The sequence below is a fragment of the Ostrinia nubilalis genome, chromosome 13, assembly GCF_963855985.1.
Source record: "Ostrinia nubilalis chromosome 13, ilOstNubi1.1, whole genome shotgun sequence".
Classification (NCBI taxonomy): domain Eukaryota; kingdom Metazoa; phylum Arthropoda; class Insecta; order Lepidoptera; family Crambidae; genus Ostrinia; species Ostrinia nubilalis.
The window spans coordinates 3,120,041-3,145,990 of record NC_087100.1 but is presented as its reverse complement, the minus strand read 5'-3'; the positions used below and the strand labels follow the sequence as shown (position 1 = coordinate 3,145,990).

At 36.5% G+C, this 25,950-nt stretch overlaps 1 long non-coding RNA gene across 3 annotated transcripts; it reads right to left on the bottom strand.

Moving 5' to 3' along the window:
- Positions 1–2,826: 2,826 nt before the first annotated feature.
- On the bottom strand, positions 2,827–24,082 carry LOC135077457 (uncharacterized). 3 transcript variants are annotated; one of them, XR_010258464.1, is made up of 7 exons: positions 23,987–24,082; positions 23,628–23,683; positions 4,749–4,849; positions 4,299–4,474; positions 4,070–4,193; positions 3,650–3,835; positions 2,827–3,008 (listed from the first exon to the last, which is right to left on the bottom strand). It is a non-coding gene; the product is annotated as an uncharacterized LOC135077457 (long non-coding RNA). The 3 variants fall into 3 exon arrangements; XR_010258465.1 differs by lacking the exon at positions 23,987–24,082 and adding an exon at positions 23,770–23,784; XR_010258463.1 differs by lacking the exons at positions 23,628–23,683; positions 23,987–24,082 and having other exon boundaries at positions 4,749–6,425.
- Between the last annotated feature and the right edge of the window lie 1,868 nt (positions 24,083–25,950).

The following is a 25,950-nucleotide window of genomic DNA, read 5'->3' as shown; positions in this document are numbered from 1 at the left end:
AAAATGGCCGCCCGCTCAGCCGCCATCTTGATTTTCTGACATTTCGGATTTTTCCCATAATCTGGGTCGTATATCCGACCAAACGTCATTTTTATTTTTTTTCTGCCATAATTATTTCTGTCTGTCACTAACTTTAAAGACACCCATGTCGCGAAAATTTGTTTTCCCCGTAACTTTCAGTGTTGCCAGACTTTTTTCATAAAAATGGTGAAATGTCATTCAGGTCCCCAAACGTCACCAAACTGCATACCAAGTTTTTGGAATTTTTGGAAATTTCCATTTTCTACTATCCGGGGCCGTGGTGGAAAATTTTCTTCCAAAATGGTAGTTTTTTCCTATTCATGGCAACACTCGAATAACAGACCAACCATCGCCCGGAACATTGTACCCTACTCCGGTGTCGCCATCTACCGGAAAATTGCTGTCAAAGTTTAGAAATTTTTTGATCGCAACAAAATGGCCGACGGCTCAGCCGCCATCTTGTTTTTTGATAATCTGTAAATGTGGCCTTGAAGCAGACTATATAAGTCACAAATACCCAAAAGAAATTTTCTAAAACAATTGCGCATCTCGGAGTGACACCTCCCTAAAAACACCCCGAAATCGCATTTTCAATCCAAGATGGCGGCGCGGCCATTTTGTTTTTTCGTTTTTTTCTCACATTTTTGAACACACCTTGGCAACCCTAACAAACCACCAAAAAGGAAAAAATTCAGGATGAAAAACAAAAAAGTTGGAGTTTCAAAAAGTGCCGCCATTTTGTTTTTTGGTTCAAAAAATCTAGTAAAGCTGGCAGTCGAAAAATCTAGTTTAAAACAAACACTAAAAATTTTACCCATCTCCCCTTTAAATACCCCAAAAATACCCCTGATCAGTCAGTGAGTCAGTCAGTGGTAATCGAGCTTTATATAATATAGATAGACTAGCTTTGGTCGCCCGCTACGCGGGCTACAAAAGCTAGATCTGCGATGCTGGCCGCTCCGGGCTTCGCCCTACGCGGCGCTCGGCCTGCGGCCTCGCATTCGGAGCTCGGCCTTCGGCCTCGCAAAAATTACACGGGGCGTTTATCGTTTGTCGCAAGGCTCTTTTGCTTTTTTGACGCAACACAAGTAAATCTATGGCGACTGTCGGGATTTGAACTATGGCTCGGCCTTCGGCCTCGCCTTTCTGTCTGTCACTGGGCTCTAGTCCTTTTTTGACGCATTAAAAATTAACCTATGGCGACTCTCGGGCTTGTAACTATCGCTCGGCCTTCGGCCTCGCCTTTATTTTCGGTTATATGCTTGATTCAATTAGCTTATCTACCTTAGTTATTTGTTGGCTATATATTACGGAAGTAGGTACCTATGAGATTCTCCTAACAAATTACAAATTATTTTATAATAATCAACTCTATTGTAAAATCTTATGCATTCATAATAATAAAAGTAATAGCTAGTGTACCTACTTGTTTATTATTTTTATTGTCGTTAAGAATGAATGTAGTCTATCATGATCATAAAGTTAAAGGAATATTAACTTTATGATCATGATAATGTGCTGAAATTACAGAATGCTTTAGAAATAATACCGACAGGAGGCGCATCGTAGCGCTATCATCATTGATTACTATTTAACAATGCGCCACCTATCGATTTTATTTCCAAGCATTCTCTAGTTACCGTTGTTAATGGAGTGCTATGTTACATGAAAGTTTGAGTGCAGTTTAGTTTAGTCATATTATTAAAATTTAATCATCTTATGTTGTACCTAAATGAAAGCTGTTTAGGAAACAGATATCAAAGATATTAAGCCTGTGTGCGAGATAGTTAAGTCTGTGTGTTAGATATTTAAATCTGTGTGCGAGACAGTTAAGCCTGTGTGTGATTATAACTCAACCTACATTGTGTTTATTAATTAATTAATGAATAAAAAACAAAAAATTGCTTCAAATAGTATATTTATAACGATTAAACAATTAATCTACAACTTTTGAAAGCATACATTTGACTGTAATATTACTATGTCTCTGTAAAGGAGCAATCTACTTTCGTAATTGATCTATCATTTAGTACATTAAATAAAAAGACAAAAGCTTATAAGTGAAAAAAGTGCTACATGTAGCTTCAGTGCTGACAGTCGGATTTAAAAATCTAAGTTATCTAGAATGACTGGATCAAGCTACGATTTTAATATAAGCGAAAAATATTAAATTCCAATGATAGTGAAATTCGAGTAGTTTTACTTAGCTAAGACATGTTTAATTCCAAAATATTATGTAATCATAATAATCATCATTTCAAGTGCAATATTTATAATATGAATGCAAATTGACATTGGCTAAATGATTATGTTACATTTTCCTATACAAATGAAAATATAAAAAATAATCTGGATCAGAGATGGAATTGTGTAAAGCAATCGTAATCATTTGACAGTTCATAACGTACGATAAAATCAGTTAAAGCGTTTGACAGAATTATCGTACGTTATGTTACGTACGTAACTGTCAAATGATAACGATTGCTTTACACAATTCCACCTCAGTTTAAAAAAAAACTTATGGGCTGATATCTCAATCGTCGTAGAACTTTTAACAGAAGAATAGTATGAGATATGTCAAAATGTTTATTCTTCAGCAGATAGGTATTCAACGATTAAAAAATCAGTCCCAAGTCACCTACATATCCGAGTAGCTGGCATTTTATGTTCACTAAATTAATATTAGAAAATGAAAAATAAAGAAAAAAAATCAAATGAGCCATGATGAGGTTCAGCATAGGCTGCTACAAGTCTTGGGTTATGGTATTATTACTGATCAGTAAACAATATTAATTTGAATAAAAGTGCATAACTACTATGTTTTAATCTGTAAATATCTCTAATTGTTATTTTCTTGCTTCCTCTGTAGAACGTCAAGCATCTTCAAATCAGTGTTCATCGATAGTTGACTGCTGTCGTCAATCCAATACCGGAACTGCAACTGAGATTTCAAGTCCAATGTTGATAATTCCATGATACTGATGAACCTGGAAATAAAAAGACAGTTGTAATTATTTCGTTTTAATGATTTCATTCTCTTATATTTTATTCGCAAAAAAGGACTATAGGTAATTAAGAAATGACAACATAAAGGTGAGTGGATGCGTGGTAGTATTATCACATAATACCTAATTATAAGTTAAAGTGACATCTAAATAAAATGCGGCAGGCATTTATTGTGTGACATTTGCGTTTAAAATAAGATTTCAAATTATGCATAGAATTAATTTTATAAGAGTAATATTGAACATGTCTCGGAAATGGATTTGCAATAATATACAATAGGGATGATGACTGGGTAATGAAATCAAAATTATATTTAGTCCGTCAGACAGATAATTAGAAAATATTGACTCATATTTTTTTTTTCTATAATCGAATAATTATAGTATTAAATTGAGTTGAAATGTCGCGTGTCATCATTTTTGAGTAAAAATTCTACTCAAGCGTGACCATTTCAACTCGATGTAGCACTGTTATTATTTAATTATAAAAGAACATAAAAATTATGAGTCTAATATTTTCTAATTATCTGTCTGACGGACAAATAATTGAAATTTTGTCATCTAGCCTATTACTTATCTCATATTTCTTGGTCGTTTAGCGTAATAATGTTAGGTACACTTACTTGTCGTGTCGTGAACTACTATTTGCGTCTTGCGTTTATGTTTTGCTTTCTTTTCTTTCTTTATTCTTAGCCTTCTTGCTTCGTAGAGTAATATTTTACGCATTGAGACAGTAATTTCTTCTTGGCGATATCACTCCTCCTTCCTTGTGAGATGTGATCAATTCTATTTTATTCATGGCGTTTTACCTGTTGGTTAAATTTTGTTAAAAGTATTTTTTATAAAAAAAATGCCTTTAAACAAAGGTAGTAGGCGCGCGTGAACACCTGCCAGTAGAGAGGTTATATGACCTAACGACAGTTGGTGAAAAGAAAAAAGAACACTGGCTGAGTACTCCAAAGATATGCCCAAGCTTAATGTTTATGGTATCTTAACACTTACTATTGATTATTGCGATTGAGTTGTAAAATTGTTTTACTTACATAATCAGAAAAAGGTCGTGTGGTGCATTGTCAGACTCCGGTTCAGTTCAGTATGAAGTAGCGAAACGTAGGTAGCTAAGTATTATATTACATTTTAATTTTTATTATTTCTTCTAGTCTATACCTGAAATAGATGGCATATTAATATTATTAATAATGAAATGTAATAAGACAATTATAATTGTATAATTTATATAAATATAAATCTGAAGATTGAAGTTGCATTTACCTTAATTAGTAGTTAGTTCTTTTTATGTTTATGAATTCTTCAAATTTGCATTATTTTGTCAGGGCTGCGTTATTAATGCTTCATCTTGAGGAACTTGACTTGCGAGTAGTGTGGTGAGCACCATCGTAGCAATTTTAACTTTTGCATCACTCAAGTTTCTCTTTTGGCTTCTATACCTGAAATAATTAATGTAAAATATGTAGTACAGATTAAAATACTAATACATATTAGAAATGCGAAAATTTGGATGTCTGTTACTTTTTCACGCAAAAACTACTGAACGGATTTTGACGAAACTTTACAGTATTATTGTTTATAACCCAGAATAACACTTAGGCTATAATTTATGACGATCTATGACAAACAAAATTTCACGCCGGTGAAGCCGTGGGCAAAAGCTAGTCTTTTTATAAATTAAATAATAATTTTATTAATATTTTTAATACTTACTCTTAGTATCTTTTGAGTGAACGAGTGACAGTCATCTTGATGTCTAATTGAGTATCTTATCCAGATATAAACAGTGATATTACTAATAAATCGTTTGTCATCTGTAATATAAAACATATTAAAATTAGATTTATATTTGGCTATGCATTGTTAGAGTTTACATCGATGTATAATTAGAGACACATCAAAGCATTGCACGGCTCATCTGTGTTTTGTGTGAATGAGATGTTTCCACATTTATAAACAAGTTAGCTGCCACACACTGCCAGCCTGGTTAGTCCATCTGCAAGCTCTATAACATGACATACAATGTTAGTAAAAGACAGCCATAAATATTAGTTAAAGCCAGAGCCTCGTCAGTAAGACAGCAGGGAGCACCGCAGCGGAGCGTCTCACTCTCGCGGTGAGCCACGCCGCTGCCGCCAACAGCCGGCTGTTGGCGCGAGCAGGTGAGGTTGGCACATGGGATAGTACCATAACATTAATTTGATCTTATAATTAATTAAAGGCAAGCCAATGGTTAGTAAGATTAGTTTTGTTATGCACTCTCCCTTCTACTCCCCATCTACCTACATGAAATGTATAACATTAAAAACTGATTTTAATCATTCGCGTCCCACCCATTATAACTAAACGTCAAGCAGTGAGTACATAATGTAACTCATTCATAAATATCGCGTCAAGACATACCTAGACACATAGAAAGACACGGGTCTTTCTATTTTAAATAAAAACCATTTCATGTAGTTAGATCGCCCTACTGGGCGAATTCGATCTTCTAGCTACAATTAGTTAGCAAATAAATAATATGAATATGAATGAATTCTAAGCCAAAGCAGCGCAAGCATTTTAAAGCAGCAAGCAATTGCAAAGCAGCTACTGAAATGAATCCAAAATTTGATAGATTTGCCCGGGTAAGCCGATATTGTATATGATGAGTGTTTACGTGTGCAGTAATGTAAGAGAAGATGGGAAAGCAAAGTGAAATGGAATATGAAAAATATCACCCCATTACTGTAAGAGTGGTATATCGGAATATAACGTAATCACTTTGGAATCACCATGACATTAGCGCCTGATTCGGAACAGGAGCCTCCTCAGCCAACCAAACGAAGGAAGAGAGAATGATACCGCTGACTGAACGAACTGATTGACAGGGGAAGACTGTTAGGACGACACCCCCAGCCTGCAGGGGACGTCACTGATCCACGTGGGTGACACAGGCAGACGCCTCAGAGAGGGTGACGCCAACGAAGCGAAGAGTGTGAAGGCGACAGCCAACACAGCACGAGCATAAAGTTGAAGAGGTCGAGCGGAGGGAAGATGCAGGGTTAACGAATCAGGGCAGAGAAAATAACCGGTCGATAATGTCCCGGGTGTCAATCAAACACCTCAGCGTCGACGGAATATCAGGGTGTCCAGGTACAAGTACGAGTATGTCAATATAACAAACAACACGTGGTTCAGAAAGCAATGAGCAATGGATGTGTTCAAATGTAGTTAGTTAATGCCGTCATAAGCGAAACTGAACGAAATTGTTCTCACCAGCATAATAAGGATCGTCGTATAATTGTCATTTTGTAAAATTAATAATGTAACTGTCGCCTTTTTTCGCATTTCTTAAATAAACATTGCAAATACATCATAGGTCTCACTAAAAAACAGGTACTTTTAAAGGTATATAAAGTGTTATAAACGGTTACAAAAACAAAGTCAAAATTTATTTATTTGTAATTTTAAATAGTACTTAAATATTAATTAACAAGAATAAACATTCTAAAAAATAGCAAGTTACACTTAAAACATAACGTTACTTATTTATTTCAAGAATACTCAAATTTTAACAACTTTTAGTTATTGTTAATTTTATGAAATTGATCAAGTAGCAATTCCTGGCAAAGAAAGAAAATGTCACGTCCATTATGAAAACCCTCTCAACAATAAAATTACCTCATGCATGATAGCAACAACAAACTTGTAAATAAAAGGAGTAACTTTAATATTAAGAAAGTGAAAGAATAATGGTAATAAAATAACAATACCATAAGAAAATTCTAAACTGAAAATATAGTAAACATTCGGTACAAAAGAAGTGAAAACCCAAATAAAAACAAACGGTGTAGTCGATATCCAATGCTCACTTGTCTTCAGCAAGACAAGCGATAGGATGTTTTAACACCTACGACCTACAGTGCTCGAGATCCGTCGCACATCTATCTCATCAACGAGAGAAGAAGGAGGAAAATATTGAACAGAGTAGTTGAAACTGATAAATTATTAATTTTAACTTCAAAGACATGAGGTAATTAGGATAATATTTAGCGAGGGAACAGACAGCAGTTCTCAAAATGAGACCCATTTTTATCACAATTTCATTGTTAGGTTAAAATGGACGAACATAAAATATGTACCTACGTAGGACATTAAAAACAGTGCACCCAAAACAAAATTCTTATTGTTTAAATAAATGAAATTATTAAAAAGTACTATTCTGTAATATGTGAATAAGCTAACAAACATAACAAACTGAATTACAATAAAAACATTATAGGTAGGTGGTAGTCAATATTCATTATTAATTTATAGTTAATATGTACACATTAAGAGAAAAAAGTTTTTGGTTTTATATTAAGTTATTGCAAATTTTAATATTATTAACAAAGACAGGTACTAATTAATAAAAAATATTATTTGTTGTGTAGCAACATTTATGACTTAAATGTGATTAAAAATATGAATTCCTTTTAACTATTCGTATAGTGTCGATTCGAATTAAAAAAGTATGTCCTAAATGTATAACAAGAAAAGCAACGTTATGTTTTAAATGTTTTTAGTTATAAAAAAAAATCAATTTCTTGTAAAATTGTTAAAAAATCTTTATATCATTTGGTTTTGGACTATTATGTATTCGTTAAATATTGATTAAAACCCAGTATTCATAAAAAAACTGAATACTCCATGCAACAAAATACGTTAAGAAGTGTTTAGGATTTTAATTATTAACAGTTTAATGTCAGAGTTAGTTCTAGCTTTAACTACAACACGGATATTTAACCGGATATGTCCTGCGAAAATTGATTTTCTCGCCAAAAATCTTGTTTAAATCTTCTGCAGCCATAACGTGCAGTAACTAATAATATGACGTGATTGGATTACTAATGTTTGGCCAAAAACGTTTCCCAAATTATCACATCGCAAACAACTTATTTCATTCTTTTTATCGAAATATTCATTAACAAGACGTGATTCTGGCGCTCGGCGGCCGCTACCGCGGCACGCTGCGCTCGCCTTCGCGCGTTAATGGTCACTGTTCTAACCTAACCTAACCCACTATTTTCTGCAATACCTACTTTTTGCAAACATACAATTTTATTATTAAAATTATTGTTTAAGAAAACTATGATCATGTGCCTTATGCTTTGATTTGTGGGTAAGTATATGAAGTGTTAATTTGATCAATCAAATTATTTGGATATTTGGCAAAAAACATTTGCTATACAAAAATTTGCCATAAAAAAACTTGAACAAGTAAAATTTTGCCAAATGATAATATGACCAAATGAATTATCGCATCCCACCGCTCCTGCCAAAAGGCCACGGCATCCTCTCTAATGGTGCGCTTCAATTCCCGGCGCTCCCTGGGGGCCAGTTGGATTCCCTCCTCCGCAAGTCGTCCTGCACGAGAGACTTACAGGTAACGCTGCCGTGCTGCACGACCTGTAAGCCTTCGTGAGTAAAATGAGCGCCGGTCGCTGAGTATTCCCTCCAACCACCTTTGTCATCACAAAAATCGACGAGCATCGGTACCATACGGCCGCAGCGTATGTCATCGTGGCCACATAAATGCCTGCGTACAGCACACTTAGGGCGGGGTATCTCACGCCCCATGACGTCTTGCCAAAACCATTGGCAGCTTGTAAATCAATCAATTTCGCATGCGGCACATAGGACCTAGCCTCGTCGAGGGTCACACCAAGCGATTGCCACATCGTCTGCGTACGCTATTACGTGTACCCACTCAGGACACGGCAGCATCAGGAGGTCGTTGAGCAGGAGGTTCCAAAGTGTCGGGCCCAACATTGATCCCTAAGGACATCCCATGGTACTGCGCTTCCACGACGTTTGAGCCCCTACATAGAGGCCCACACGCCGGTCTGTAAAGTAACTAACCAATGACCTGAAGATATTAGGTGGAGCTCCGGTCTATTTGGCCTTCAACAAAATCATCGGCCACCACGCGTTGTCAAAAGCACCGGAGATGTCCAGGAAGATCAGCTGCACGTATGACGCAGTACTGTTCTCGGTGATCGAGTTAATGAACTTGAGCGCCGTGACCGTAGACCGGCCACGGGTGAAACCGTGCTGAGCGTCAGATATATGTCGGTGCAAGCAGGGAGCGCAGGAGATGATGACGCGCTCCAGGATCTTACCCAGGATTGGCAAAAGAGTAATAGGCCTATAGGCCTTCGGGTCAGAGAGAGGCTTACCGTTTCCCTTCGGGAGGACCAATAGTCTACCTACCTTCCAGATGTCTGTAAAAGAACCTTCAGCAAAGGTGGTGCGATAATAACTTTAAAAAAAAATAAAACCGACTTCAAATGCGTGAACACAAAAAAAAACTAAAAATTAAAAATATTGCGTATAAAAAAGTTCATCCCCAATTTTCCACCCTTGGGGGTGAAATATTTTCTTCAAATTCGCATGAAACCACCCTTTTGATAATACCTATTCAACAAAAAAATAATTGTTCAAATTGATTTATAATCGGCGGAGATATTGCGTATAAAAAAGTTCATCCCCAATTTACCACCCTTAGGGGTTGTTTTTTCTATTATTAAATTTAAATGGGACCACCCTTGAGGTATTACCTATACGCCGAAAAAAGATTTGTTAAAATCGGTTCATAATTGACGGAGTTATCGCGTAACAAACATAGAAAAAAAACATACGGGTCGAATTGAGAACCTCCTCCTTTTTTGAAGTTGGTTGAAAAGTAACAGTTGCTAAAAGTTTATTTGGGAAATGAAACATTGGCGATAAGTTGTTTGCGAAGCGAAATTTGGCGAAAAGTAATTTGGCCAAACGGAAGGATACCGACGCGATTACTATTAAATCGTAACAAATAAGTTTATGAAATGTTTATTTCTAAATGTAATAATATCAATATAACTTTAAAAAAAAAACCGACTTCAAATGCGTGAACACAAATAATATCTATTCAACAAAAAAATAATCGTTCAAATTGGTTCATAATCGGCGGAGATATTGCGTATAAAAAGTTCATCCCCAATTTTCCACCCTTGGAGGTGAAATATTTTCTTTAAATTTGCATGAAACCACCCTTTTGATAATACCTATTTAACAACAAAATTATCGTTCAAATTGGTTTAAAATCGGCGGAGATATTGCGTATAAAAAAGTTCATCCCCAATTTTCCACCCTTGGGGGTTATTTTTTTTTAATATTAAATTTAAATGGGACCACCCTTGAGGTATTACCTATACGCCGAAAAAAGATTTGTTCAAATCGGTTCATAATTGGCGAAGTTATCGCGTAACAAACATAGAAAAAAAAACATACGAGTCGAATTGAGAACCTCCTCCTTTTTTTGAAGTCGGTTGAAAAAAAAGGTGGCATAGGGGCCCGAGCGCCAGCCTCGCCGCACCTTAACCTATTTATTACACTGCATTAACTTAAATTATACTGGTAAATTACTAATATTAGTTAACCATGCCACCACCCCAGAGACATTTTAGTGAGAATGACAAATCCAAGATATCTTTTTTCATATTCTAATGATAGTAATAATTCAGACTGAAAAAACTTAAACACAATAAGATTGAAGAGGATCCCTTCCAATCGTGTAATGTTTCATTACCAATAATGTGACTGTTTTGACACTAAAGTAACCAAAAATATTTTTGACTATCTATGGGAACTGTGGCAAAGTAATGCTATAACATCACCCCATTCAAAATTAAAAGCGTAAAAATCTGGACAACTTGGTTTGACCAGTCCCCGAAGGCAGCGCCTGTTCACAGACATGACGGATGAGCCAGCCATCGCTTCACTCGATCATATTTTAGAGAATGTAACGACCCGCCTCACCACGCCACCACCCCAGAGACATTTTAGTGAGAATGACAAATCCAAGATATCTTTTTTCATATTCTAATTATAGTAATAATTCAGACTGAAACAACTTAAACACAATAAGATTGAAGAGGATCCTTCCCAATCGTGTAATGTTTTATTACCAATAATGTGACTGTTTTGACACTAAAGTAACCAAAAATATTTTTGACTATCTATGCTATGGGAACTGTGGCAAAGTAATACTATAACATCACCCCATTCAAAATTAAAAGCGTAAAAATCTGGACAACTTGGTTTGACCAGTCCCCGAAGGCAGCGCCTGTTCACAGACATGACGGATGAGCCAGCCATCGCTTCACTCGATCATATTTTAGAGAATGTAACGACCCGCCTCACCACGCCACCACCCCAGAGACATTTTAGTGAGAATGACAAATCCAAGATATCTTTTTTCATACTCTAATGATAGTAATAATTCAGACTGAAAAAACTTAAACACAATAAGATTGAAGAGGATCCCTTCCAATCGTGTAATGTTTCATTACCAATAATGTGACTGTTTTGACACTAAAGTAACCAAAAATATTTTTGACTATCTATGGGAACTGTGGCAAAGTAATGCTATAACATCACCCCATCCAAAATTAAAAGCGTAAAAATCTGGACAACTTGGTTTGACCAGTCCCCGAAGGCAGCGCCTGTTCACAGACATGACGGATGAGCCAGCCATCGCTTCACTCGATCATATTTTAGAGAATGTAACGACCCGCCTCACCACGCCACCACCCCAGAGACATTTTAGTGAGAATGACAAATCCAAGATATCTTTTTTCATATTCTAATGATAGTAATAATTCAGACTGAAAAAACTTAAAAACAATAAGATTGAAGAGGATCCCTTCCAATAGTGTAATGTTTCATTACCAATAATGTGACTGTTTTGACACTAAAGTAACCAAAAATATTTTTGACTATCTATGGGAACTGTGGCAAAGTAATGCTATAACATCACCCCATTCAAAATTAAAAGCATAGGAATCTGGACAACTTGGTTTGACCAGTCCCCGAAGGCAGCGCCTGTTCACAGACATGACGGATGAGCCAGCCATCGCTTCACTCGATCATATTTTAGAGAATGTAACGACCCGCCTCACCACGCCACCACCCCAGAGACATTTTAGTGAGAATGACAAATCCAAGATATCTTTTTTCATACTCTAATGATAGTAATAATTCAGACTGAAAAAACTTAAACACAATAAGATTGAAGAGGATCCCTTCCAATCGTGTAATGTTTCATTACCAATAATGTGACTGTTTTGACACTAAAGTAACCAAAAATATTTTTGACTATCTATGGGAACTGTGGCAAAGTAATGCTATAACATCACCCCATCCAAAATTAAAAGCGTAAAAATCTGGACAACTTGGTTTGACCAGTCCCCGAAGGCAGCGCCTGTTCACAGACATGACGGATGAGCCAGCCATCGCTTCACTCGATCATATTTTAGAGAATGTAACGACCCGCCTCACCACGCCACCACCCCAGAGACATTTTAGTGAGAATGACAAATCCAAGATATCTTTTTTCATATTCTAATGATAGTAATAATTCAGACTGAAACAACTTAAACACAATAAGATTGAAGAGGATCCTTTCCAATCGTGTAATGTTTTATTACCAATAATGTGACTGTTTTGACACTAAAGTAACCAAAAATATTTTTGACTATCTATGCTATGGGAACTGTGGCAAAGTAATACTATAACATCACCCCATTCAAAATTAAAAGCGTAAAAATCTGGACAACTTGGTTTGACCAGTCCCCGAAGGCAGCGCCTGTTCACAGACATGACGGATGAGCCAGCCATCGCTTCACTCGATCATATTTTAGAGAATGTAACGACCCGCCTCACCACGCCACCACCCCAGAGACATTTTAGTGAGAATGACAAATCCAAGATATCTTTTTTCATATTCTAATGATAGTAATAATTCAGACTGAAACAACTTAAACACAATAAGATTGAAGAGGATCCTTCCCAATCGTGTAATGTTTTATTACCAATAATGTGACTGTTTTGACACTAAAGTAACCAAAAATATTTTTGACTATCTATGCTATGGGAACTGTGGCAAAGTAATACTATAACATCACCCCATTCAAAATTAAAAGCGTAAAAATCTGGACAACTTGGTTTGACCAGTCCCCGAAGGCAGCGCCTGTTCACAGACATGACGGATGAGCCAGCCATCGCTTCACTCGATCATATTTTAGAGAATGTAACGACCCGCCTCACCACGCCACCACCCCAGAGACATTTTAGTGAGAATGACAAATCCAAGATATCTTTTTTCATACTCTAATGATAGTAATAATTCAGACTGAAAAAACTTAAACACAATAAGATTGAAGAGGATCCCTTCCAATCGTGTAATGTTTCATTACCAATAATGTGACTGTTTTGACACTAAAGTAACCAAAAATATTTTTGACTATCTATGCTATGGGAACTGTGGCAAAGTAATGCTATAACATCACCCCATCCAAAATTAAAAGCGTAAAAATCTGGACAACTTGGTTTGACCAGTCCCCGAAGGCAGCGCCTGTTCACAGACATGACGGATGAGCCAGCCATCGCTTCACTCGATCATATTTTAGAGAATGTAACGACCCGCCTCACCACGCCACCACCCCAGAGCCATTTTAGTGAGAATGACAAATCCAAGATATCTTTTTTCATATTCTAATGATAGTAATAATTCAGACTGAAACAACTTAAACACAATAAGATTGAAGAGGATCCCTTTCAATCGTGTAATGTGTTATTACCAATAATGTGACTGTTTTGACACTAAAGTAACCAAAAATATTTTTGACTATCTATGGGAACTGTGGCAAAGTAATGCTATAACATCACCCCATCCAAAATTAAAAGCGTAAAAATCTGGACAACTTGGTTTGACCAGTCCCCGAAGGCAGCGCCTGTTCACAGACATGACGGATGAGCCAGCCATCGCTTCACTCGATCATATTTTAGAGAATGTAACGACCCGCCTCACCACGCCACCACCCCAGAGCCATTTTAGTGAGAATGACAAATCCAAGATATCTTTTTTCATATTCTAATGATAGTAATAATTCAGACTGAAAATACTTAAACACAATAAGATTGAAGAGGATCCCTTCCAATCGTGTAATGTTTTATTACCAATAATGTGACTGTTTTGACACTAAAGTAACCAAAAATATTTTTGACTATCTATGGGAACTGTGGCAAAGTAATGCTATAACATCACCCCATTCAAAATTAAAAGCGTAAAAATCTGGACAACTTGGTTTGACCAGTCCCCGAAGGCAGCGCCTGTTCACAGACATGACGGATGAGCCAGCCATCGCTTCACTCGATCATATTTTAGAGTCATTTTAGTGAGAATGACAAATTCAAGATCTTTCTTTTTAATTTAATAAAAATAACAATTCAGACTGAAGATAATCTTGACAATGGAGGGGATCACTTTATTGTCATAATGTTTTATGTATTACTAATTTATGATATTAATTTATGCAACATAATATTAAAAATAGGTCAAGTTGCGGCGGGAGTGGCCCTTTGGCCATCCTTAAAACCAACTGTATTTTTTTACATACAATATAAAAAAAATCGGAAAACCGCGGTTTAGATAGCAAGAAACAAACGGACATATTCATTACGTCACGGTCATTGCATGGGTTCAAATATTATATGTGCTCCCTCGAAAACCTACTCTCTACATAACCGTTTAAAGCACTTTATATATCTATAAAAGTACCTATGTTCTTCAGTGTAACCTACGACGCAGCGTGCATTGCTTATTCAAGTAATGCGAAAAAAAAGGCTACCCCTGTACATTATTTCAGCTTCAACCAAACCAACGCGTGCAGATTGCCATCGCCGCGCGCCGGCGCGATCATAGGCCAATGACTGGTCGTGCGACCTGTCATTCGCCTATGATCGCGTCGGCGATGGTGATTTGCACGCGTTGGTTTGGTTGAAGCTTACTTTTACAAAATGACAATTATACGATATCCATAATATGCTGGTAAGAACAATTCTGTTCAGTTACGCTAAAAACGGCATATAACTAACAAAAAATCAACACACCCATTGCTCATTGCCTCCGGAACCATGCATATGTTTGTTATATTGGCATACTCGTACTTGTACCTAGACTTCCTGACATTCCGTCGACGCTGAGGCATTCAATTGGCACAAGTGGGACATTATCAAGCGGTTATTAACCTTACCTTGATTCGTCACCCCTGCATCTTCTCTCCGGTCTCTTCCCCCTCAACTTCACGCCCGCAGCTATGCGGCTGTCGAACTCCACACTCTTCGCTTCGATGTCGTTACCTTCCCCAAGACGTCCGCCGGTGTTTCCCACAGCATCAGCAACATCAGCCCACAGGCTGGCGTGTCCCCCTAACAGTCGTCCACGTCTATCCTTCAGTTCGCCCTTCAACGATATCATAACATCTCTTCTTCAATTTGGTTGACCGAGAAAGCTCCTATTCTAAAATCAAACACCAATGTAAATGGATTTATACTCCAAGTGACGACGCTATACCGATCCACCCCTACAGTGTAGAGATGATATTTAACATAGCCCATTCCCCCGATACTTCACTATCTCCACTCACACCACCACACACGCATAACTCATATACACAAAACCAACATGCCCAAACAAAAACCACCAAATTTTGAATTCATGCGAAATGAGTATAAAAAAGCAAAAATAAATAAATAATGCACGTGTATAGGCGTGTCAGCTTGATTTTAATTGATTTTAAAATATATTTACACAAAAGAATTGTCAATTGATTGATGAGGTGAATTATATTTACACTTTCCGAGAAACTGCGTAAAAATAAAAAAAAATATAAAAAAAGTAATCTAAAGAAGCTGCGGGTACACTACATTATTAAGCAAAAGTTTATCGTCGACTAATTTATCGCGCGAAACTAAAATTTTGATATCCGATTTTTCTTGGACCCGACCTAACGCTACGTACAATTGGCCATGACTGAACACGTCCGACCGCAAGTCTACGCCTACCCGATTTATAGTCTGCCCCTGACTCTTATGAACAGTCATGGCATAACACAGAGCTAAGGGGAATTGCCGTCGCGTCATTTCGATGGGGCTGTCCGGTTCGATTGGAGCTTTAAACAAGATACGCGGAATCAAAAATTCGTTTGTTTCGCCTGGCTTGCGAACGGTTATTATGCGCGGCGTAGTTTTCACGACGATAACTTTTGTGCCATTGACCAGTCGGTCTGAAAAACTAAGATTGCGGATTATCATGCACACGCATCCTACTTTTAGTGTTAGATCATGTTCTGGAACACCCTTTGGCTGCAGTTTATTTAACGCGTCCGCGCCTAAAAATATATCGTCCGCGTTATCGGAAAGGACTTTATCGATTGAATAAAAGTGTAACGGTTCCGACTCTACTCTATCTAATACTATGGAATTAATTTCCCTAACGTTTTGATTGTGTGTGGTGAGTATTGCTCGACCAGCACACGTGTCCGGTTCAATAATGACAACATGTGAAAAAACAAAATCTATTAAATCGTTCAAATCTGTAACATAAGAAAGGTGGGAAGTTAAATCTACTAAATTTAAAATTGAACGATTCACCTTTACAGTTTGAACCGGCAATTGATTCGATCCCAGTTTTAATAAAAAGTCAGAATACTCTGGGTCGTCTCTGTTACGTTGGGAAGTGCTCAAGTTGAAAATTTTAATTTGTTCCCAAATCGGTGAGGACTTGACTGAACAATTGATTACGTCAGAGTTACTTTTAGCTTTTACTACGACAGGAGGTATCTGACGGAAATCTCCTGCGAAAATTACGATTTTCCCACCAAAAAGCCTGTTACACTTCATCAAATCGCGGAGAGACCTATCAAGCAGGTGAATTAAATATTTGTGAGCCATAGGGGCTTCGTCGTAAATAATAACGTCAGCTTGTCGAACAAGCTCAGCGCGCTGCGAACCATTGGTAATGCTCCAGTAACCAAGATCATCTACGGGGTTGAGGGGGAATTTAAACATGCTATGTGCCGTAATGCCGCCTACGTAATTTTGCGCCGCGATACCTGAACTCGCCGTACACAAGACAATTCCTGAATTTCCGCGTGCGTGTGCAGTAATTACATTTAAAAGCAAAGTTTTACCTGTTCCGGCAGGCCCGTCAATGAAAATGGCAGTATTGTTCGAGTTTCGGAACTCGCTGTCACTCAGGAGAGTGTGAATATAACTAAACACGAGGTTTTGGTCGGGGGATAATTTTGGTAGCCAGCTACTCACGAACGTGTTTAACTCGTCGCGATTATATTCGACGCGCTCGCGGCCTACTTCGGTCGAATCGTCTATAACGCCCGGTAACCCTTGCTCGACAAGGGATGTCCCATGTTTACGCAATAACCGGTCGATTTGGACGAGACAAAGTTTGTACGCTTTTTCTGCGTCATCGGATAAACGCTGCAAAAAATCCTGACCAATTAAATGTTTGTACTTATCCCACAAAGAAACGACCCTAACCCCGTTCACAGCTAAGAGTACGAAAAAGCTACGCAGCCGTGGTCCAGTCAAAAATGTAGATGCTTCCTGCATAGCAATCTCATACTCCGCTTCATCGTCCGCGATCCCGAGAGCTTTCGCAGCTTCCTGGAAAGTTTTGCACAATGGACCACCAAGTTTATATAAATCGTCGTAACTACGACACGGCTGAGACGCTAAAAGTAGACGCAAGTAAAATAATTCACCTCTGTTTGGCGCGACCCAGAATAAACGCGATACTAATTCGCCCCTTTGCCGTCTTGTCAAGAATTTATTATTGCTCAATTCAAAGATTTCTACATTTTTTGTGGTGGGACGTCGTGAATGTACAATAAACCGCTCGTAAAAATCTAAATACGTTATGTTATCAAACTGTTCACCGAGAGGCCTTTTAAAATAAGTTATTAAGTCCGAATGAGCGCGGCGCGCGGCATCTGCTTCGGTTCCCGGCTTGAAAAAGATGGATTGTTGGCCCTCAAGGTGTACGGCGAGCTGCTTTACGTTCGGTTCGCGAGCTGTTACGTCAAACTCTAAAATGCGCCACGTCGCTTCGCAAGAACCAAGGTAACGTTTGGTGACATACTGCTCGATTTCATTGTTTTTATCTGAATCGGGAACGACAGTAACGCGCGATTCGTCAGGACCTTTGGTCATGTATTTGAATAAATATTTGACGATCGCGCGTGCGGAATATGCTAATAAATTTATGTGACAGTCATACTTGAGGAGAAGAGCGGCATTGTACGGAACGACCCACAAATCACTAACCGTTATGTCTCTATTTCTAAATTTAATGGTGGCTTGGTTTTTACTATCACGGCGTAAATGAACAAAACCTTTGTCATCGCAGTAAGTTACAGCCGTTTCAGATTTGGGGAAATACTTTGTGCATTTCATTTTTTCAGTATCCCAACATGGCAAATCTGTTCTATGTGGAGGTCCACATGGGCCGTGTATCATGTGATCAAGCACAGCCTTGCGTAATCTACCACCTGCCTCAGAAGGAGGAGGGATATCTGCCCTTACAAATTGATCGATTTCAAAATTTTGTATGGGACCACCCCCTTCGATTCTAAAACAAATGTGGGCATGGGGCAGTCCTCGTTTTTGAAATTCTATGACATGCATAATATACATACATCTACCAAACCAAGCACCAGTTCTAAGGTCTTTTAAAAGTTGTGCGAGTTTCAAGTTAAAAACTCTCGCACAAATTAAAGGATTAGGCCTTTGTCCTTGTGGAGTAGATTGTTGGATCTCGGGCCACTTTGGATTGCATGTCATCGTTAAAAAGTATGATGGAGTGCCCAGTCTATTGACCAGTGCAATCGCATCCATATATTTAGTTTTCATATACCGTGGACCTCCAGTAAATGTATTGGGCAGATAGACACGTCCCGGCACAACACCGCCCTCTCCCCGTATGGTTTCATCTGCTGCTATCTGGTTACTTATCTCTACTGAGTTTTCTACTTCCTGAAGGGGAGCAGATCTAAGAGCAGCATCTGAGGAATGATTCTGCATGTTAAAAATGTACCTAAGTCGTTCCTCTGAAATTCTACAAAACATATCTACTATCCATTCCTCAGAAAGTCTGTTCAACTCTGAAAACCGCGGCTCAGATAGCAACAAACAACGGACGTATTTATTTTGTGTTAGTTTTACGCCGTTGTTATCGAGTCTATTCGGTAACCAACCGGGATTACCGTGTGGATACAGCAAAGGATATTGGAAAGTTTCATACAGCGGATGTAAAATGTCTACAGTGTGCGGTTTTCGAGCACCTATGCGCCATATGACTATAGCTTTAGGAATATAGCGTTCGCGTTCTGTGCTCAGAATTGCGGCTATTTCCGAACCGATTGGCATGTCTCCCAAAATATTACCATGGGAGCGTCGCGACGTGGGTTCAAATATCAAATGTGCCTCCTCGGAAGGCTCCTGACTTAAACGTTTAAAACAATCTATGTACGGACTAACATTATGCATAAAATTGGTAATGCAGCGAACTACCTCCATGTCTAAATTTTGGCTTACAGCTGTCCTTTCCCTTTCGTCGTAAATGTACATACCGATAGGATTATATGTGTCAGTGTAAGCTAAATCAAAAACGCGATGGTAAGTTCGGCCCTGAATTTTTAAGAAAGACACACCGGAATTTGGTTGATGAAAACCATGAGAAACGCCTAATGCGCTAAACGAAAACAAATTATTGAAAGCTCGCGGTCTTAGAAGGAAAGCTGGGTGGGAATAGAACTCTTCGGTTAACGGCGGTAAATTTTGAACATTATATGCTCCAGAACCACAACACCACTTGACTCTACCTTTTTCCTCAACAAAAATTCGCGCCTGACATTGAGGACATCTGTGACTGTCATTTAAAGAAATTTTTTTAAAAGAATGAGTCTGAATGGAATCTAAGTCGTCGTTTTGTTTTTGCCCGATCAAAATATTGGAATTACGCAACGCGGGTTCTAAATTTCTGTTTACTACATTATATTGTTGTGACGCTTCTTTATTAACTTCCGGATTTTGTTGCGAATACCGTTTTACCGCTTCCCTATTAACCGACGGATTATTATGCGCGTACCGTTTTACCGCGTCCCTGTTAACGGAGGGATTGTTTTGAGAATAAAGTTTAACCGCGTCCCTATGAACGGAGGGATTTTTGTCAATGTATCGTTTGACCGCGTCCCTATTAACCGAGGGATTTTTTTGTGAGTACTTTTTAACCGCGTCCCTATGAACAGTGGGGTTCTGGGCAGCATATCGTTTAACAGCCTCTCGGTGTCTAATAGTTTTAGTTGACGCTACGTTTTCATTGACCCGATCAATTACAACGACTGGCTTTAATTTCAATTTGACATCAGAATGTGTAGTACTGACGGACAAAGGTTTCGCATCATGGGCAATTTTTAACGCAGTTAAATCTACTCTTTCAAGAACCACAACTGGTTTTAATTTTTCATTAATTAATTTAGATTTTTTCGGTGCGGAAGAATCTACTTTAGATTTAGATGATCTCTTTTTTTTGGGTCGACCTCGTTTGGTTGATTGCACCGGTGCAATGTCTATGGATTCTAACTCAACTTTTTCAAGGACTACGACAGGTTTCAACGTTGTTAATTTCGCGTCGCGTGGCTCGAGTGGGACGACGGGATCTAAGTTTAGCGCAAAATTTACTACAGTTAATTTATGTATAGAATATTGCGCCGAGGTATACGCATGTCCTATGAACAGTAATTTTGCGAGATCTTCTAAATTTTGGCAACAAAACAAACGCGCCTTATTTTGAATTTCGTCCCGATGATTAAATTTATTATTGATGCCAACCGCATGGCTATTAAATAAATAAAATTTGTTGCCAAATTTCCAAAAACAAACCGTATAATTGTTCCCGGTGAACAAGTAACTATCCCGAGTATCGTTACGTTCGCGAGTGAATACACGGTCGCGCAAAATATGAACTAACTGCAATGTTGCAACATCAACATCGCGCAGTGAAGCTGGAAAAAGCCCGTTTTCAATCCAGTTGGGTTCCATTGCATTAATTTTAACTGCGAAGTTCCCTACTCGATAATCATTTGGCAATTCGTCTGGTAATAAGAAAACGTGGTCCCGAGGTTTGCACTGCAAGTAAAGTAAATCACCGTACTGAAGAATAGTATTGATATCCGCAACATCAAACACGGCCCGATTTTTAATAACTGACAAAGCGGATGCACATGCTGACATGGCTACACACTGTGCATTATTACCTTTATACCGTGCATCGCCTTGATGGGACAATCCTTTACCAGAAATTAATCATTAATAATAGTCTGATTGACAATGAAGTCGCGCTTATTATGCATTACGAATACATAATTTAAAAGAAAGTAATTTGCTTCGAAATACAAAATGCAGGTGGTTTCTTTATTTTCAGATAATATGCTGATACCTTATCAAGACAAAAATAACGAAAACTCTAAAAGATTCAAGTCAATCTTCTCTTAAAATTATTGTCATAAAATATAAACGTGTAAAGAATGCAACTTCAGTATCTAAATTGAATGATAAAAAGTGTTATAGATTTATATGACACAGGGAAGATAATTAAAAGATTGGTCACATAATTAATGCTAATTTTCAACTCTGTTATGTAATATTATAAAAATACTTTCATTATCTTCTAACACTCTCCGCTAAAATATCTAAAGCATTTTGACAAGGCCTTAGAACATCACCTTAAAGCAATATCAATCATGCTAATTTTGAGGTACACACAGAAAACAAAATGACAAACTATAGTGCCAACAAATTTTCTGAAAATAAATTGTCAAGAAATTCATATTCAGTTATAAATGGTTAGGTATGCAATGAACAAGTGATAAATTTTACAATGCCTACCTGATTAATTACCTTTATTGTTTTGGTAATTGAAATTAAGTTTGTTTTTTACTAATAAATAAAAGAAATTAAATTAAATTATAAAATAGATATACCTACCTATAGAGACCTACCTAAACCGAAAATCCAAACTCATACAATTAATAGCAGCTAGTGCTAATAGTAATAAGAAGTTTAGTGTAAACAAAAGTTTGAAATTTTATTATAATTAAACAATAACATTACCTACTTAAGTAGGTAGGTAAATGTATCCAAATTACTAAAGAAAACAGTAAATTGTATTAAAAACCAATGCCTACCAGTTAAGGTATGTAATGATGGAAATCAATGATTATACAAATTAGTACTAACCTATTTTACTGTAACTGTACCATTTTGCAGTAAGTTCATATTACAACAAGTAATTTTATTAGGCTAATCCTACCTAAAAAATGCATTGCATTGATACAATATTTCCTAAAATACAACTAATGCAAATTCAAATAACAGGCTTACCTAACCCCATTGAGACAATAAGTAGGTACCTACCTGCCTAATTTCTGTTTATCAAACATACCTAAATTAATTTAGTAATATTATGAATCAATAGAAATTTAGAATTTATGTTTCTGTAAAAATGAAAAATATTATAGGACCTTAGATTAATAATCTAAGTAGGTATAGGACCAATTTCAAACATGATGAATATTGATAACTTCAATCAATTGGTGCACATCTATTTGAATTTAATTAATTTATGACAAGAGATAAAAATTAAATGTTATTAATACCACTATTCAAGTAGGTAAATTATAATTAGTATAATTATTTATTAATCTTGATTTATAAAAGGCTAGATATTATGGTCAGATCCAGACTTATACAAGTTCAAAAAAAAGTACCTATACCTAGTAAGATGAATGTCAAATCAGAATTCAATACACTAAATTGAAAATATTGATAAATAAATACAAATATAACAAGCGCAGGATATAGGTAAGTAGTATCAAATACAAATAATCCTATTGCAAATCTGAAGGTTTTCAAATAATATTTAAACTGCATTGATATTACCTACCAATATTTGAGAAGGATTCAATCAAGTTCTTATTATTGATTTGATTTCAGAGCAAATCAATTATTTTAACTACACTGAAACATTAATTAAATTAGATGTGATTCAATAAATGCTTTGTTTATAATAAGAACTAAGGTTATGCTTACTTGTGTATTTTAAATACCTAATGTAACACCAATTTCAACAGTAAATAATCTTACATGTAAAATTATTTTACATAACTATTCATATGAAAACCATCTCAGAGTAAGAAGATCTAAGTAACTTTTATTGATAGATAATGTGAATTTATGTTCATCAACAATGAAATGATAACTTGCCTGTTAGGACATTATTAATACAAGTACCTTGTGTGGAATTGACATGTTTCAAAATATAAAGATTTCTTACGTGTTATTAACTATTTACTGTTATGCATGGACCTTTTTTATAGGTCCATGATTGTAGGTAGGTGTAGATAATTTAAATAACTTGGCAAATAGAATAAGGGGCTACGCCCTTGTAAACCATATTTAGAAAATGTGTGAAGTTATTGACTTGAAAAAGCTAGATCTTATGCAGTTATGAACTACCTACAACACCATTGCCATGTCAATTATAAAAGAAGAAAAATGGCGGTCCATAACTATTCATCAAAGCCAAACATAGTATATTTTTAATGAACCAAAGGACCTAAACACAGAAAATAATGGAAAGAAGAACAAATAAGACTTTATAAGACTTACCCGTGGCGATGCAGACGGCCGTGGTGGAATCGTAGTTGAAGCGGGGCATCGTGAAACTGCAATTATACACATTTAATGAACTAAAGAACCACAAATTATGGCACTGAAGAACCTAAAATACACTTAAAACTTCGATCATTACACTTTAAAAAGTTTTAAACCATAAAAAGTTGTTTGTTTAACATTATTTCATTTGTTTTACAATGGCGTCCCCTTCAACAAAAATGATGCCTACACTAACGGAACGAAGAAAAGAAACAATTAAGTTGATATATCATCGAAATTGATTTGTACAATAGTTTTTTATTATTTGATAAATCAATGGATTATAATTTTAATAATATTTACACATAACTTACCGCGATGAAACAAGATGCAAAACAGTTGCGACCGAGAGGGAGGCGGAAGTGAATGAGCGCGAAATGTCTCACTCAACTTTTTTTGGCCACAAAACTTATGACCATAGACAACTTTTGTTTAACCTATTGGTCACCAACCTATTTCGCCTGGAACAGTAAAAAAATATATTTCTGTTTTGAAAATAAAGATTTAGGGTTTTAGGCAATCGCAAAAATACGCATAAAATAACTAAAGCATTTCTATAAATATTTTTATCAAAGAAATATTGCACGGAAATGTTAAACGTTTTGTATTTTAAAAAAGACCATGGCGCTCTAAAGGATATAGAACGCAACTCAGATTTTATTTAATCTGATTTGATTATGATGATTAATTATGATAGAAAAAGAATTATTAATAACAATCGGTTATTATGAATAATTTGGTAAAAGTGATTAAAGAAATCATTTACGTATGTATAAAATTAAATAAACTGCTTAGGGTTGGCCCAAGGTCCACCCCCGTCGCATCTAAACCTATTTATTAAATTTTAAACAATTCGTTTAAATTTTAAACATTCCAATCTCATTATACTAATTTATGGATTACTAATGTTTGGCCAAAAAACGTTTCCCAAATTATTACATCGCAAACAACGTTTCGCAAATTTTCATTTGGCAAAACAACTTATTGCAAACTTTTAATTCGCAAATGTCGTTTTTGGCATATTATTGTTTAGCAAATTATTGTTTGGTAAAGTATGTTTTGCCAAATGTTTCATTTGGCAAAAATATTTCACGATAAACTATTTACAAAATAATTTGATTGGTGCATAGAATGGAATACAAATTAGCTTGTGGTTATTATTTTGTTTAGTGGGTAGTAAATATAAAATTTGTTCTAAAATAATTTTCTTATTTCATTCTTTTTATCGAAATTTCCAAATGATTCATTAACAATAGTGGTGATTTTAGCGCTCGGCGGCCGCTGCCGCGGCACGCTTCGCTCGCCTTCGCGCATTAAGGGTCACTGTTCTAACCTAACCTAACCTACTATTTTCAGCAAAACCTACTTTTTGCAACCATACTACTTTCTGCAGTCTCTTTGTTTTACATAAAATTCTTGTGAAAACCATGATAATGTGCCTTATGCTTTGATTTGTGGGTAACGGTGGGTAAGTATTTGAGGTGTCAATTTGACCAAACAAATTATTTGGGACATAATATTTGACGAAATAAAACATTTGCTATATAAACATTTGCCAAGTAAAATTTTGCCAAATGACAATTTGACCAAATGAATTAGTTGCGAAAAGTACATTGGCCAAACGGAAGGATACCACTAATTTATATTAATATATCAAGATATCAAAACGTTCAAAATATTGTGTTGCTGTACACGAGCCGGTGTTCTCTTTTAAGATATTTGTAAGTGATAAATTAATGTGATTACTTTCTTACTTTTACCTCGACTGTCGGTAATTATTATTAATAACTGGTAAGTAACATAATATACATAAATTAAAACGAACTGTCCCACCCATGACAGTGACAGGGGGGTGCCACCACCATCAATACCGAATCGCTGGTTCCGATTTTTGCCACGTTGGAAACTATATAGTTGAAATGATGGTGGCGCCCCCCTGTCAATGTGTTTGGTGACACGGTTCAGTTTAAATTAGTTCATCTATATGACTGTAAGTAATGAACAGCGCAGCCGCCGCCGGTCTTATTGATCCTTGAGGGGATAATGACATTAATTAATCAGTAAGACGTACTATGGATCGAAATAGCGATTTATGGACATATTGATTTTTTTCTTTCACAATTTCTATTTGAAAAAAATACTTATCGAACGTAACTTACGTTATTCTGATGAATAAATGTCGCTAAAAGTTTTTCTCTAAAATCAATAGTTAGGCTGGAAAAAAATATTTTCCATTTTCGTTGTATGGAATGAAACTTAAAGTGGTAGATTTCGACTA